At 57.0% G+C, this 15455-nt stretch overlaps 1 protein-coding gene across 5 annotated transcripts in view; it reads left to right on the top strand.

The window, feature by feature from the left end:
* CDH23 (cadherin related 23) overlaps positions 1-15455 on the top strand; it is a 414161-nt gene that overhangs the window by 57336 nt on the left and 341370 nt on the right. The gene's annotated exons all lie outside the window — the stretch shown is intronic.

The raw sequence follows: 15455 nt of genomic DNA on the forward strand, positions 1-15455 counted from the left end.
TTCTTAAACTCAGGTCTGCCTCCTCCGTGGGTCTGCGGGCGGGGCTCAGGGCCGGTGTGGTGCTTCTTTCTGGAGCGTCGCTTGTCCTTGGAAATGAAGCAAGATGGCATGGAGAGAGGGGAGGGGTGTGAAGGCATTTAACGCAGAGGTCATTTTAAACACTCTCTTACGTAAAACCAAAGGTAGATGTGTGATAGAGAAGATGCAAAATTCTTCACAGACCTCTCTGCTTGACGAGGGGAGCCTCAGCAGGCCCCGGCCTCTCCCCTGCTGTGTGTGCGACCAGGAGGGCAACCCCTGGAGAGACCTTTCCTTCCATCCTTCCTGGTGGAAGCTTTTTTGCAGGTGGCTGCAGAGTATAGCAGGTGTTTCTGACTGTTGTGGGGATTGTCCCCACAGTCCAATTGCTCCTTTCTAGGACCCATGGGGTGGGGGGGGGGGCCCTGGGGAAAGTTGCAACTCCTTTGGTGATTCACAAGCCTCCCTTGGATCAGTGCTGCAAGGCTGGATTTGTGGGTGTAGGTGCTTAAAGGCTCCTCCGAGAAGGAGGCTGCCCGCCTCTCTGTCTGCCTCTTCGTCAGGCTTAGCTTAACTCCTGGTGGGGGGGTGGGGGGTGGAGAGGGAACCTAGAAGTCTCCCAGGGATGCTGCTGAGCTTCAGGCCATGTGCGTGGGCTTCTGGATTCATCTGGGGGTTCTCCCCAAACCCAGGCCTCGCATGGGGCTGGTGTGGAGGTAGGAGACTAGCTGCCTAGTATATGTGATTTGGGAAATGAATGAACATTAGCAGCCTTTGTCATCAATAGAGGCTCTCCCGGTTCACCCATCAGTCCATCAGCTATAGAGGGGTGCACCCTCTGTGCCGGGCCTAACTGCCATTGCACCCAGAGAGGAATCCGACAGAAAGATAAAGAAGTCGATGTTGGGGCGATGGGGGCCGGGTTGGATGTCCGGTTAAGTTCCAGTGGGGCCTTGAAGGAGGAAGGTGTGTTCTTCTGGGGACAGAGCAGAGGCAGGAGGAAGCCGGAGAGGTTTTGGGGAGGTGGTGGCCCTTGAGCAGAGTCCCAAAAGACTCCCTTTCTGTTCCTTCACATACTGTTTCCTACAGCTGATTTTTACAAGTGTCAGTTCTTTTTATTTTTTAACATTTTTTAATGTTTATTTATTTTTGAGAGAGAGAGAGAGTGTGTGTAAGCAGGGGAGGGGCAGAGAGAGAGGGAGACGCAGAATCCGAAGCAGGCTCCAGGCTCCGAGCTGTCCACACAGAGCCCGACACGGGGCTCGAACTCAAGAACCTCAAGATCGTGACCTGAGCTGAAGTCGGACGCTCAACCGACAGAGCCACCCAGGCACCCCTAGAAGTGTGTGTGCTAACCTCAGCCTCCCAGGGATTGCTCTGTGGTGGAGGGACTATATCTGGGACAGGGGGGGACCATTGAGGCAGAGGCGTGGCCAGCTGTTAACTGACGGGGCTGCTGGCAGGGAGAGGCGAAGGCCGCCCTCAGGTGAGCGGTGCTGGCTGTGTCACCCTATCTGTGACCCTGCTCAGCCCTGAGTGTGGCGTTCTCAGAGGCCTGTGGTGCAGGGAACGTGGTGGGGTGGAGTGGGTATTGCTTGGCCAGTGCTGATGGTGATAAGCCCCAGGCTGGATGCCCCCACTCCCAGCGAGCCCTCCCGCAGGCCCTACTCTAGTTACTTTTGGCTCCGGTTCCGCAGACGCGTTCTGCAAATGCTAAGCATCGATCGGCTTCCGGGAGCAACTCCTAAGACATGGCCCCATTAAGCCTGCGCTTGGCAGTCACAGCAGGGCCATCGATCTGGTGCCGTGGGGATTGATCCCTGGCTCTAGGGGACCTTAGGAACGAGGGCTCAGTGAGCTGAAGACAGCTCTGTTCGTCTCTCTCCGGGCAGGGGCTGGTGCTGAGTTGGCCCACACCTTCCTGGCTTCCCCCCTTCGTGTTGTATCGGCATGGGACGGCAAACTCTGGCCCGAAAGTCATGAACTTAGTTTTTGTTCTTCACTGTGTGGCCTTGGGCACAGCACTGCCCCTCTCTGGGCCTTACCTCCTATCTCACCAATGAGAGGGCATTGGGCCCATCTTGGGTGGCCCTGCCGGCCCAGTGTATAGCCAGGCCCCCAGATAACAGGCCTGGAGGTGTCCACTGTGTGCTGTCACCTGTGTGGCCCTGGGCCATTCAGAGGTTGATGTAAACTCACATGGATGTGGCGGGGTGCAGGCCTCAGACCAGCAGAGGCCAGGGCGAGGGTGAGGGTTGAAACAGTTTGTCCAAGGGGCTGGCCCTTTGCTTGCCATGTGGAATGGGGTGGCCTAGAGACTTGGCTTGGAGGCTTGGTTCTCACTGGCCCTTTGCTTTCTGAACCTCAATGTTCCAGCCCATAAAATGGGGACAGAATGGACCCCTCTCTGGATTCCATGCCTGGAATGGTTTGTTAGTGAACGGGGAGCCTGTGTGCGGCCTGGAGATGACTGGTTGAGCTGTCCTGCCCGCCATGGGCTGTGGAGGGGAGAGACAGGTGCACAGAGGAGCTGGGTCTAGGGATGGTCACTATCGATGGCTGGAGGCAGAGCCCAAGCCAGTCTGAAAGCGGCAGGAGGTCAGAGCTGTGGGCAGACCAACTTCCAGCCTGGGTGCTGATTATCTGGCTTCTGCTCAATGCCCGACGTGGGGAGCTCATGATCCCGGAAGACAGTTCGTTTCCGTGCTACGGGACGGTTCTGGGAATGAAAAATCCTTCCTAATAGGAATATGAAATCTGTCCCTGGAACTCCCACCCATTGAGCCTAATTCAGACCACTGGAGCCTTACAGAATAATGATAATAATAATATATGATATACTGTATATGTATAATGTATACAATCATAAAAACTACGTTTGTTGACTGCTCAAGGTAGAGTACAAAGTGTGTTAACTAATGTGTTTTCCAAATTCCTCTTAAGATTCCGGAGGTAGAGGTGGCTGCGGGCTGTTAGTGTGTGGTTTCTGCAAATGTTCTCTCCTGAGCTAGAGATTGGGTCTTAGATTCACCCCAAACCTTCCGAGCCTTTCCATTCTTTATGCCGTCGCCTCGGTTTCGGCCGGCAGGCCAGCAGCCATGTGCTGGGGAGCAGAGGGGGAGGGCACAGCCCAGCCGCCCCAGATCCCTTGCGGAGGCTACGCGTCGTGTCACTCTATCTCCTCACCCATCTCTGGTTCCAATTCCCTCTGCCTGATGTTCTCTTTGAGGACCATCTCCCAGCCGGAGAAGACAGGAGCAAAATGAAGTCATTACGGAGCCCTGCCCGTTAACATTCAGGGCCCCCTTGTCCCTGTGTGTCTTACTCCAGACAGGAACGTCCATCATTGGCAGCTGAGCTGGCCGGGGAGGGGCAGAGCGAGGGCAGATCAAGGACTCGGCGCCCGGTCGGGCTGGTGGCATCGCCCACACCGTGGCCTTGGCTGTCAGCAGTAAATGACCGCGTGGCACCGGCATCCGAGGGAGGGACACTTCCTGGGTGCTGTCTCCAGGTGACGTCCCGACTCCACTCCAGACACTCACCAGTATGGCCCACGTCAAGGTCACCGGCGACCTCCCGGTGGCTGAAGCCAGTCCTTAATTCTCAGGCCTGTGGCCTTCTGGCAGTCGGTCTTTTTCTCTTCCAGGGCATTGGCTCTCTGGCTGTGCCTTCTCAGCTCCCTTTGCCGGCTTCTCCACACAGCCCGCACCCCTGAGTGTTGCAGGGCCCCAGGCCTAGCTCCTGTGTGCCTTCCCCGTCCGTGTTCTAGCCCCGTGGCCGTCAACTCTGGTCTCGCGGCTTCAGGGCCTGTCGTGTGCTGACAAGTCGGAGGCTGCTACCTCCTTCCCGGGCCTCCTTGCGGAGGACGTTCCAGACTTGTGTGTCCGCCTCTGTGCTCAGCATTTCTACTTGGGTGTCTGCAGGGCTCTCAGCCTCTGTGCATCCAGGCTGGACTCCTGCCCTTCCCCCAGGCCCTGCTTGCCCTGCAGCCTTGCCCGGCTCAGTTGCAGCGGCACCACCTGCCTCAAACACCAGTTGCCCAGGCCAAAAACTCGGGGTCGTCCCTGTCTCTTCCCTCTCTCCCTCACCTCACTTCCGATTCATCGGCAAATCCTGTTGGCGCCATCTTCAAAAGCTTTCCAGAACCTTCTCGCTTCTCGCCCCTTCTGCTCCCGCCACCGCGGTGCAGGCCTGGATTCTCTAGCAGCTTCCTGACGGCTGCAGTGGTCTCCCTGCCCCCTCACCCCGCTGAAGCCTTCTCTCACCCCCGCAGCCGAGCGGTCAGGGGTCCTGAGACAGAGCCTGTCATGAGGTGTGCTCAAGTCCCTCGCCCCGCTTGCAATGAGAGTGGCACGAAGGCTGTCGGCTGTCTGGCTACGTGTCAGACCTCGTCTCCTCCGCTCCCCCGTGCTTGCTCCCCTCCAGCCACACCGGCCTCCCTGCGGTTCCGTGAGCGTGAGAGGCGGGTTCCTACCTCAGCCTTGCACTTGCCGCTCCTGCTGCCTGGAAGGTGGCGAGCCTCCGCTGGTCGGTCAAGTCCGTTCTGATGGCTGCCTCCTCCGGGTGACCTTCCTGGGTTTCTCCAGGCAGGGAGAAACCTTCTCCAGGCAGGGTTCGAGTGCTGCTTCCTTTGCTTACTTTCCTCTCTGTTGGTCCCTGTCACAGTGCTAGTGTGGCTCAGTTCTCATCTGCCTCCCCTCTTGCACTGTGAATGCGCCCAGGTGGCCTGGACCATCTTTGTGTCCCCAGGGCCCAGCTCCGGCCCTGGCTTGTGCCTGGGGCCCGGGGTGTCTTGGGGAAGGAGTGAGGTCTGGAGCGTATGGGCACGTGGGGAATGTTCCCACTGGCTCCGTGCCCGTGCACCCTCCTTCCTGCGGTCTCAGGCCAGGCGTTCCGCTCCCGAGGGTGTCAGGAGCGAGCTGTCGGTGATGACGGGGATGGCTGCCCAGGAAGTGGGCCCGGGAGAGCACGTGGACACCGTACGTGCCTGTGCTTGTGAATGACGAGGCCCACGCCGTGCCAGGGGTCGTGTTTTGATCACCCCAGCTGCCTGCCGGGGCTGCATATGGTGTGTTTGCTAGGGACCCGCAGGGAGTCACAGGAGCAGCGGCGGGAGGTCTGGTGTGGAGACACCAAGCTGACCGAGGGGCTCTGTGAGGGGCGGAGGACATCTAGTCCACCTGCCTTGGCTCCTGAGCCCCTGGAGGGGGACAGGGTCCCTTGGGGCTGGGCACCAACGTCCTTCCTTCCATCCCAGTTCTAGACACTGCCAGCCAAGAGCCTCCCAGGTGCCTAGAGGGAGGAGGGAGAACTCTTCATCACGGCCTGTCACCTGCCACTCACACCCTGATCTCTAGTCACGGGGACCCTCTCAACACCCCAATACCTCACCTCTGTCTCCCCACACCTTTGCCATGCTGGTCCCTCGGCAGGGAAAGCTCTTTCCCCTTCCTGCCTGGTGAATTCCTACTCATCTTTCAAGGCGTAGCTCAGATGTCACCTGCTCTGAGGCCCCCACCCTCCCTCTGCTTTGTATTCGCCCCTGTGAAAGCTCTGAGCGAGTTCTAGCCGGGTTGTTGGTGTGTAACTCCTCAGCAGCTGCTCATTTTTGCTCACTCCTTTTATTAATATCGACATTCCAATTAATTAGCATTTTAGCATTTATGTATAATAGAAGATTGTAAAGTGGTAATATGAACGAGCATTTGTTGACTGCCAGCCTCCTGCCAGGGCCTCTGTGAAGGGTTCTCAATGCCTGGCCTCCTACAGACCTCACAGTGAGTCTCCGAGAGGCGGCACCGTCTCCATTTCATAGCTGGGCAAGCTGAGTCTGCATGTGCTCTGCGCCAAGCACGGCGCCCCCTACAGGGGGAGTCTCGGCAGACACTGACCGAGTATAGGGGGGCGAATGAAAGCAGGAGGGCCCGTGGATGCTGGATGTCTTGTTGAGCCCCCTCCCCTTGGCTCCTGGACCCTCCATATGTCGCCAAGGTCAGTGCCCGTGGAGCCTCCTCCCCCCCAGCCCCCAGCCCCCAGCCCCCGCCCCCAGCCCCCACCCCCGGCAGACCCTTCACTACCGCCAAAAGCATCCTGAGTCACAATTCAGGTGCTAATGCCCACGCTAATCACCTGCGCAACTAAATTAGTCTTGTCTGGAGTCATTAAGGCGGGAGCTCGGGATTCATTAGGACGGATCGGGCCCAGGCAGCGCCTGGCACCGCGGCCAGTCGGCGCTGATTAATTTTCCTGCAAACCCCATCAGTGCCCAGCTGTTCCGTCTGGACCCGGGGAGAACAGTTTCCAGGTGGGCCGACCCCACGTTAGCCGTCTCAGTAGACGGAGGAGGAGCGGGGAGCCTGTGAGCGCTTGGACGGCTCCCCGCAGGGAGTCCCTACCAGGCAGGGAGCCGATGCGGGAGGGCTGGTGTGAGTGCGGGCAGCAGCCGTTCAGGGAGGGCCAGAGCTCCGGGCATGGGGCTCCGGAGCAGCCGTGGACAGGCCTGGGTAAGAGGGGAATCTGGGAGGTGTTTTGGCCTTCCCTGGGCCCATTCTCTGTACCTAGGGTCCTGGAGGGAGCTGTCCCTGGTCCTGTGCCCCTCCCCCTTTCTGTAAAGGGAAGAACTCCCGTCTCAGGAGAGGATGAAGACATCACCGAGTGAGAATGTTTATTTTTTCCTCTTAACCAAAGGGTTCCTTCGGACTGACATGCAGGAGAGGGGGTCATGGTCCCCCAGAGCAGTTCCCTGGCAAGGGCTGGAGGCAAAGCCTCAGCGGGGTGACGTGGGGAGGCCAGTGAGGGGCTCCCAGACATCAGTGGAGTGTGTGCTCAGAGGGTGGTGTGGGCCTTTGTGCCAACCACCCGCGTGGAGGCAGCGGAGCCCGGTAGCTCCTAACAGCACAGAAAATACACAGCGTGTTAGATGAGAATAAATGCTGAGGGCAAATAATTACCTGTGGGTGAAGTTAGGGCCACAGGTAGACAGTGGGGAGCCGTAACAGCCCGTATTCCTCACCTTCACTTTTACCCCCATGCCCAAAGGACCTCTGAAGGCCTGTGATGAACAACTAGGGCCTCCTGCAGGGCAGCTCGATGGCCGCTGTCTTAGTCAAACACTCCCCCTTTCTGGATGGGGAAACTGAGGCCTAAGGTGGGGAGCTTGCCCAAGGGCCCCAGAGAATTACTGTTGGGTTCCAGCCGGAAGCCTGTGCTGATTCCACACATGGGCTGCAGAAGAGGCTCCGGGGGGCTCTGCCCGGCAGGCACCTGGCCCCCGTGGGCCTGGGGACGAAGGGGCACCCTCCCAGGTTGGTGAGCTGTGAGCGTGGGACTTGAGGTTTGGAGAAGGGGCTGCAGGGGCCTCGCAGCTGTCTCGGTCTGGGGTAGGGTGCTTCAGGAGGGAATGTGAGGTGGTCCAGAGGCTCCCTGGGGCTGCTGCCATTGGAGGAGGGTGTGGTGTGAGATTTTGGAGGGAAGGAGGTGACCCATTGTCTGTCCAGATGATCAGATCCTGGGACCGAGGAGCCCAGGGCCCTGGGTTCTTGGTGACCTCAGCGCAAGGATTTTACTATTCCTTCTAGGAGCCGGGGATGATCACAGGATCTCTGGAAGGGGCTGGCTGCTTCTGTGGCCTTGCCTCCTCTCTTTCTCCAGGGCAGCCTAGGCCCTCCAAGGGTGTGCCCTTGTGGGGAACCTTGTGATCTGCAGCCACTCCGGCGAGACCCCTGCCTGGTCACATCTGGGGCCCGTGGCAGCTACCGACGGACTGTACCACAACACATAGGTGGGGTGGGCCGGGTGGTTTGGATGTTGCCATAACACTAATGATAATGACGATGTGCCCACCTGTCGTGTGGGCAGGCTGTTAATGGCCTGCCCTGGGCACCTGTACCGGGCTGTGCTAGGGGGTAGGGTAGGGACATGCACATTCAAGATAGCTGGCGAAATGGCAACTGTCTTTTACTATGCTGTGTGCAGATAAGCTCTTCACACATGTGGCTCATCGAATCCTTATAGCAACCCCAGAAGGTGGGCTGTGTAACCCCATCTTACAGATGAGGGGGCAGGGGCTAGTGAAAGATAAGCAACCCGCACAGGATCACACAGCTTATCTAGGCTGGAGATTGGGCTTGAACTTGCCTGACCCCAAGCCTGTGTACTTAACCACAACTTTGGGATTCTGTGTGTGGGTCATTGCTTTGAAGGAGCCCCCATTTGGAGTGGAGGAGGGGGCCGACGACCAGTGCCTGGTCCGCCCCAGGCAAGCGGGAGGCAGGAGCTACAGATGCTGCCAACGCTCAGAGTGGGAAAGAATTCATTCCGGACTCAGGGACAGAGAAGGCTTTATAGCAAAGGTGGCGGTAAGGGTTTTAAGAGGCTGAAGCCAGAGGAGAGACATTTCAGGAGGTGATAGAACAGGCTGACCAGCCGTGGAAAAAGCAGTTTGTGTTGTTTCTTGGACAGCAGAAATAGGTCGTTGTGGTTAAAATAGAAAGAATAATATTTAGTACTTGTGTCTTAACTAGTTAGGTCACCTGCGTGGTCTCATTGACTCCTTGCAGCAGTGATGGGAAGTTTGTCCTATCATGACCCCCAGGGTATAGACTCAGGGAGGTCAGGCAAGCTACCCAGGCTCCCACAACCAAGTCAGGATTTGCACCCTAGGAGTTCACCGTCCGACATCCACGCTTGATCCCCTACTGTGCTACCTCTCAGGATTATGTGGGCCTTTCCTCAGTCTGTCACCCAGGAACAGGTCTCAGTGGCCAAGGGTCCACATAGGGTGAAGGTACAACAGCTTCAGGGAGAGGAGAGTGGCCAGCGTGGCTCGGTCTGGGCACGCAGGCCTAGGACCGGGGCCGGAGCCTGTGTCCCAGGCGGGCTCTGCTCATGCATTCGAATGAGCTTAGGCAAGTCCGGGTCCCTGTCCAGGCCTCTCTTCCTGGCATTACTCAACAGATGCTAATCCTTGCCGGGCACAGGACACAGAGTTGGGTCTATTGCTAAAAAATGACTGGGGAAGAGGGGCACCTGGGTGGCTCCGTCAGTTAAGCGTCTGACTCTTGGTTTCGACTCAGGCCATGAGTGCCACCCTCCTGCTGATGGGATGTCTGCTTCCTACTGTTGCCCCCTATTCGTTCTGGTCTGCCCAGCTCCTGGCGTCAGCCTGACTTCTTCTGACAGCTGCCCAGGCCTGCAGACAGAGGCCTGCCCCCGAGTGATTTCGGAGACCCTAGCTCCTGTGGCCAGCCCTCTGACTCAGGACACACTTTGCCCACCTTCTCCCTCCTGGTCACCCTCCTGTCTTTGCTGCACAAAGGTTTTGCAGGCCTTGCTCATTTAGTCCTCACAGCGCCCCATGAAGGGGGCGGGCATTAAGCCCATTTGACACACGAGGAACCCGAGGCTTAGGTTGTCACCTGCCCAAGGCTCATGGTCATTAAGTTAAAGAGCCGGGTTTGTGCGCCCGGTGGCTCAGCCGGTTAAGCGTCTCACTCTTGATTTCCGCTCAGGTCGTGATCCCACCCCCCCTCGTGAGATTAAGCCCAGCGTCGGAGCTCTGCGCTGACAGCACGGAGACTGCTCGGGATTTTCTCTCTCCCTCCCTCTCTCTGCCCCACCCCTGCTCGCTCGCTCGCTCGCTTGCTCGTGTGCAAGCACGCACGTGCACATTCTCTCTCGCCCTCTCTCCCTCAAAATAAATATTTGAAAAAGAGTTGCAGAGCCGCATTCAAACCTAGGTCTTTCTCCCTCCGTCAGCGACACTTGACCCTCCGTGGGTGAGTGGATGAGAGTAGGCGAAGAGGAGACTTTGCCATCCCCACGGCTGCTGTGGGCTCCTCACTCACTCTCTCTGGCCGCTCTTTCACTTCCCCACCCTGCCTGCGTATCCCGGTGGATGCAGGGGTCCCCGGTCCCTTGGGGCCCCCTGCCCTGGGGTGAGGGAGAGGGCGTGCCTGGTCCGCCTCCCTGTCCCCACCCCCGGTGTCACAGCGCTGCACGCGGACCTCCTTCCCTGCAGCAGGGCAGCGGCAGGGGCCTCGGCGCTTCCGAGGATTGATTTGGCCTTCGGAAAGGATAATTCACGATGAATATGCCGGCGTCCGACTGGAGTGAGATGGAGGGATTATTGAGTGTAGACCTGCTTCGCCGCATCAGCTGCTTTATGAGCTCTCTAGAGAAACCCTATGTTGGGGATAACTCACCCTGACGGGCAGGGAGGTGGTGTTTGTCTCCTCTCCCTTGGCGAGTGGTGCCAGTGGGACCCAGGCACCCTGCTCGCCCTCTTTGCAAGCAGGTCATTGTGCCTCCCACCTTGTCCATCACGTGCTGCCCCAGGGTGTGGGGTGACGGCATGGGTGCCCGCCTGCTGGGTCCCCGTGTGGCCTCTGGCTCCAGGCTCCTCACACGGGCCCGGTAGAGTGGAGGCGAGTGCATTGGAGCCTGCAGACAGATCTCCTTGATGTCTGGTAGGTTGTCACCCCCGGGGGGCAGCCCAGCCTCACTGCCGGGGGTACCACCTCCGCAGGTTGGCAGATTCCCTGGCAGATCAAAGTGGATCTTTGGTCCGGGGACTCAGTGCACCACTGGGCAGGTGTCCTCGTGGGCTCAGCCTTGCTCAGCATTGTCACATGAGGGCATGAGGCCGGGGAGCGCAAAGCCCCTTGTGGCGTCCCGGCCACTCAGGTCAACTCTGGTCACCCTGGGTATTGGTCCTAATCAACCAGCCCTGCAGTAACTCAGTATTCTGGGCTGGAGCCAGGGAATAGACCAAGTTGGAAACTCTTTGAGAGCAAGGACCACGTCTTAAGGCCTTGTTAGGTGAGGTTGCCTGGAAGGTGCAGTAGCCAGACAGGGATGGCCTTCCTTTCTTGGTGTCCCCTTTGGAACCTGGCATGGGCAATGGCCACGGATGGGACTCCTCCTATGTGTAATGACTTCCGCATCTGTCCCGGGACAAGAGCACATTCATCCCTAGGCTTCGACAGCCTTAGATCAGGAAAGCCTTTTCTGAGGGGCAGGTTCCCAGAGGAACCGGAAGGGAGACACATGGCACAGCTCAGGGACAGGAGAGCTCAGGTGGCAGGGACTCCCCTACAGCAGGGGTGCACAATAATAGTGAGTAGTCAGTGCCCTGGGCGGGGCTAGGGGTGAGTGCTGGCCTTCTATTATTTGTAACACGGTCCATATCTCAGATCTCGCCCTTCTCTGTGCCCTGTCCCATCACGGGCCTCAGAGTACGATGGCAGTGCTTGGATGAGCCTGTGCCAGGTTCCTTAGCATCTGACCCCCTGGACTACCCAGTGGGACCACTGCTGTCCCCTCTTCACAGATGAGGAAAAGTTAGTGCCCTACCTTGAAATGTCAGTGCCAAGGTTTGAAGCCGATGGTCTGACCACCGCCCCACCCCCCACCCCGGGGTGCACTTGGCTCCATTTTCAGCTGTGTGATCTTACGTAAACGCCCTCAGCTCTTCGGGCCTCAGTTTCCCCATCTTGTACACTGAGCAGAGCAGGCCTCTCCTAGCCTTCTTTCCCTTTCCCCAGCAATTCAGAACCCCCTGGAGGGCTTGTTAGCACATGATTGCCGGCCACATCTCTGAGTTTCTGATTCTACGCGTTGGTGGGGATGGGACCTGAGAATTTGCATCTTACACATATTCTTGGGTGATTGTGTTGCCGGTCTGGAAACCCCACTGTGAGACCGCCACCCTCGCCATGTTGCTTCCCGGCCCCTGGAATTGGCTCCTGAGTCTGGCCTGCCGGACCTGCAGCCCCAGGGGCGGCTGCCCGTGGACGTGGAGCTGGGCTCCCCGGAACCGCCCCTCACCCGCCTGCCTGCGTTGCAGGGCCCCTGCCTGGGACGTCACCTGTGCTCTCCACACCTCAGCTGTGGCTCCTCCTCGGGGGGCACGGACGTGGGAACTGAGAGGGGCCCAGGTGGGAGGCGCAGGAGAGCCGAGATGCAGATTCCCAGTGCCCCCAGCCCCGCCTTCGGTGTTTACACAGAGTGGCCGCAGGGCAGCCGAGGTAATTACTCCTGACGGCCTCCATTAAAAGCTCTGGGGCAATTTACAGTCAATTAAGGAGAAGGGACCTGCTTCCCTCCTCAGGTGCCCCCCACTACCACCTGCTTTGAGGGAGTCCTGCCCAAGGGTCTGTGATCTGGTGGAAGGGGCAGGTGTTTTAGGGCCTGAGCAGAGAAGGAGGTGGGGAGGGGGGCGCGGGTGGCTTCTGAAGCCACCGAATCCGCTGTCCTCACAGTCCGCACCCAAGCCATCAGTCGCCAGCTGTAGGCGGAGGACTCTCGGTATGGTGTGAGGACCTGTGAGCCGTGGAGGAAGGAGCCCTGAGCCCTGGCTCTGCCCCAAGTGCGCCAAAGCCTCGAGTAGATCCTTTACCTCTGGGAGCCTCAGTTTTCTCATCTGTAACATGGGGCTGGTCCTGCATACTTTGCAAAGCTGTCATGGTTGTTGAGGGGGGTACTGGGTGCGGTGAGCACAGGGCGTGCCCCCCACCCCCCAGGTGCTCAGTGGCGGGGATCGTGACTCCTGTCCCACCTGGGGAGCCTCACCTGTCCCTGCATGCACAGGTGTTTTCTTTTTCTTTTTTAAAATTTGTTAATGTTTATTTATTTTTGAGAGAGACAGGGCATGAGCAGGGGAGGGGCAGAGACAGAGGGAGACAGAGAATCCGAAGCAGACTCCAGGCTCTGAGCTGTCAGCACAGAGCCCGATGTAGGACTCGAACTCAAGAGCCATGAGATCATGACCTGAGTCGAAGTCGGATGCTTAACCGACTGAGCCACCCAGGTGCCCTGCACAGGTGCTTTCTGAAAGCAATGTTGACAGTCTGAGGACCTCCTGAGCCTGGCCCAGTCCCTGCGTCACTCTTTGGACGCAGGAAACTAGAAGACTTCCCATCTTAGAGAGCCTCAGATCTGAGACCGAACGCCTCTCCTTTTGCCTAAATGCCAATTTAGGGAAATCAAAATATTTACCAGCTGCATTTCTGTCCATCTAAAATGAAAATAGCTAAGGGATGCCCGGGGGTTTCAGTCGGTTGAGCGTTGGATTTCGCCTCAGGTCATGATCTTGCGGGTTTGTGAGTTCCAGCCCCGCGTCGGGCTCTGTGCTGACAGCTCAGAGCCTGGAGCCTGCTTCAGATTCTGTGTCTCCCTCTCCTATCTGCCCGTCTCTGACTTGCTCTCTCTCTTTCTCTCTCTCTCTCAAAAGAAATAAACATTAAAAAAAAAATGAAAATAGCTTCATCGAGTCATGGGGGGCAAGGGTGGCGGAGGAGAACGTATATTTTACAACTTGGATTACCTACTTTATTGACTAGAAACGTGGCCAGGAGAAAGGTGACATTGCTTTTGAGCTCCAGAAATAGAAATATCTGAGTCTATTTGAGAAGTGGCAAGAAGGAGGCTGCGTTCTGGAATTAGACCAGGGGCCACATCAAGCAGACAGCCTGCCTGGGAGCCCCAGGGTGCTGTCCCTGCTCCAGCCCGGTGCCCTCATTTGGAGGGATGACATATGGGCTGTGACATATGACGTGTGACATTTGCCCAGCACAGAGCCTGGCACATCACCAAGGCTGGTTAACCTCAGCCTGCCCTCACCCAGTTGGCAAGAATTGCCTTTGCCTTTCTAGTTATTTTCTGTCCAGTCTGATGCTATTAAAAAGAATATTGAGGAACGAGGATGGGATTATTCTCCCTCTCTTCTACCCCTATTTCTCACCCTTGGGAGGGTCCCTTTCTCAGCTTCCCCTCTCTGGCTCTGGGGGAGGTGGGTGAGTAGCAGGGAAAACAGGACCAAAGGTGAAGGAAGTTCGCATTTTCTTACCAGCCAGCTCTGCTCAGCGTTTTCCTGCCCATAAACCAGGATGTTGACTCTCTCGTGACCAAGCACCAGTGGGAGTAAAGTCCCCAGGGTGTCCAAGAGCCAGGACCCTTGAGGTCATAGTCATCTTTATGTTAGAACTGCTCTGTTTTGCCTGAAGTTCTTCTGATGAGTTCCTCATCCCCTGCCCCTTTGCTTCGGCTGGCCAGCGTCCTGCCGTCAACATATCAAAACCCAGGGCTGCTGGGGTTTCTTGCATTGGATGCTTCTTTGTGAGGAAGGCCTCTTAGGAGGCCTCACCAGAATATTTCACTCAACCAATGCATGCAATGCTTAACTCTGTATCAGTGATTGCTGTAAGCTCTTCTAATCCTTATAACGACCCTGTGGGGAAGGTGCTGTTGTTATCATTACCGCTTTATAGAAGGGGAAACGGGGAGACAGTTGCCCAAGATCATAGAGCTGGTGAGCGGGGGTGGAGATGGTATTTGAACTTGAGTGGTATGGTACCAGCCGCTAGCCTCTTACCCCGTGTGCTCTGCTGCCTCGGGATAATAGTGATGGTAGTAACAATGGCTTCTGTTTATTGAGCACCTATGAGGTTCCAGGTACCTTGTACATGTTATTGCATCCAACCTTCATGGTCACCCATCAGGTAGGCATTTATGTCTCTATGTAGCTGATGAGGAAACTGAGGCTCAGAGAGAACAATGAACTTGCCCGTGGTCACAGAAGTAGTGAACAATCCAGTGCAGCCTATCCGCAAGTCTCTGCCTGCACAGCCTTAGGAGATGGTCCAGGAGTCATTCCCCCAGCTGATCCTGCTGCACCTCCTGGAGGCTCTGGCTGCAGAGAAGATGGGGGTCTTCTGAGACCCACCAGTCGCCTGTGATGAGGACTTATCTCAGACAAGAGCAATTCCACTCAGTCCCACTCTGCCAGAGTCTGGACAGATGACTCCTCCTTATGGTTTGGGTGATGCCAGGAGTGTGAGGAATGGGGGCTGGGGGGGAGGGCGGGGGTACAGAAGAGGAGGGGGATGACGGTGCAGGGCAACAGGACCTCTCCCGGACAACTGATTGTTGACCCTGGCCATGTGTCCCACGTGTCCCTCAGCAGTGGCAGCTGGAGTTCCTCGCCAGTTAAACTGAAAACCAATGGCGGGAAAGTAAGTTACTTAAAGTGCTGCTCTAACCTGACACTCCTGAGTTCAAATCCCCCCTTCCTCCTGTCCTTCTGACTGTGCCCCATCGAGTTAATAAGAGCTGTCACTTACAGAGGGCCAACGAGGTGCCCAGACTCCGTATGCCTTCTCTCATTTAGTCCTCATAATAACAGAAGAGGACCTATAGTCAGTTTGAGATACTACAAGCATAAAAGTATAACACTGCATTGTCCCAAGCAGTAGCCCCTAGACGTGTGGTTATTTACCCTTCTGTTAATTACAATCTAAGTAGAAACATAAAACTCACTTTCACATTCGCCTGGCCACATTTCAAGCCTCCGGTAGCCAACGCGGATGCACAGGACAGCACGGATAGAGAATGTTTCTATTATTGCGAATTTGGTCAGACCACGAACAGCACTGGTATAG

This window comes from Prionailurus bengalensis, chromosome D2 (genome assembly GCF_016509475.1).
Source record: "Prionailurus bengalensis isolate Pbe53 chromosome D2, Fcat_Pben_1.1_paternal_pri, whole genome shotgun sequence".
Taxonomy (NCBI): domain Eukaryota; kingdom Metazoa; phylum Chordata; class Mammalia; order Carnivora; family Felidae; genus Prionailurus; species Prionailurus bengalensis.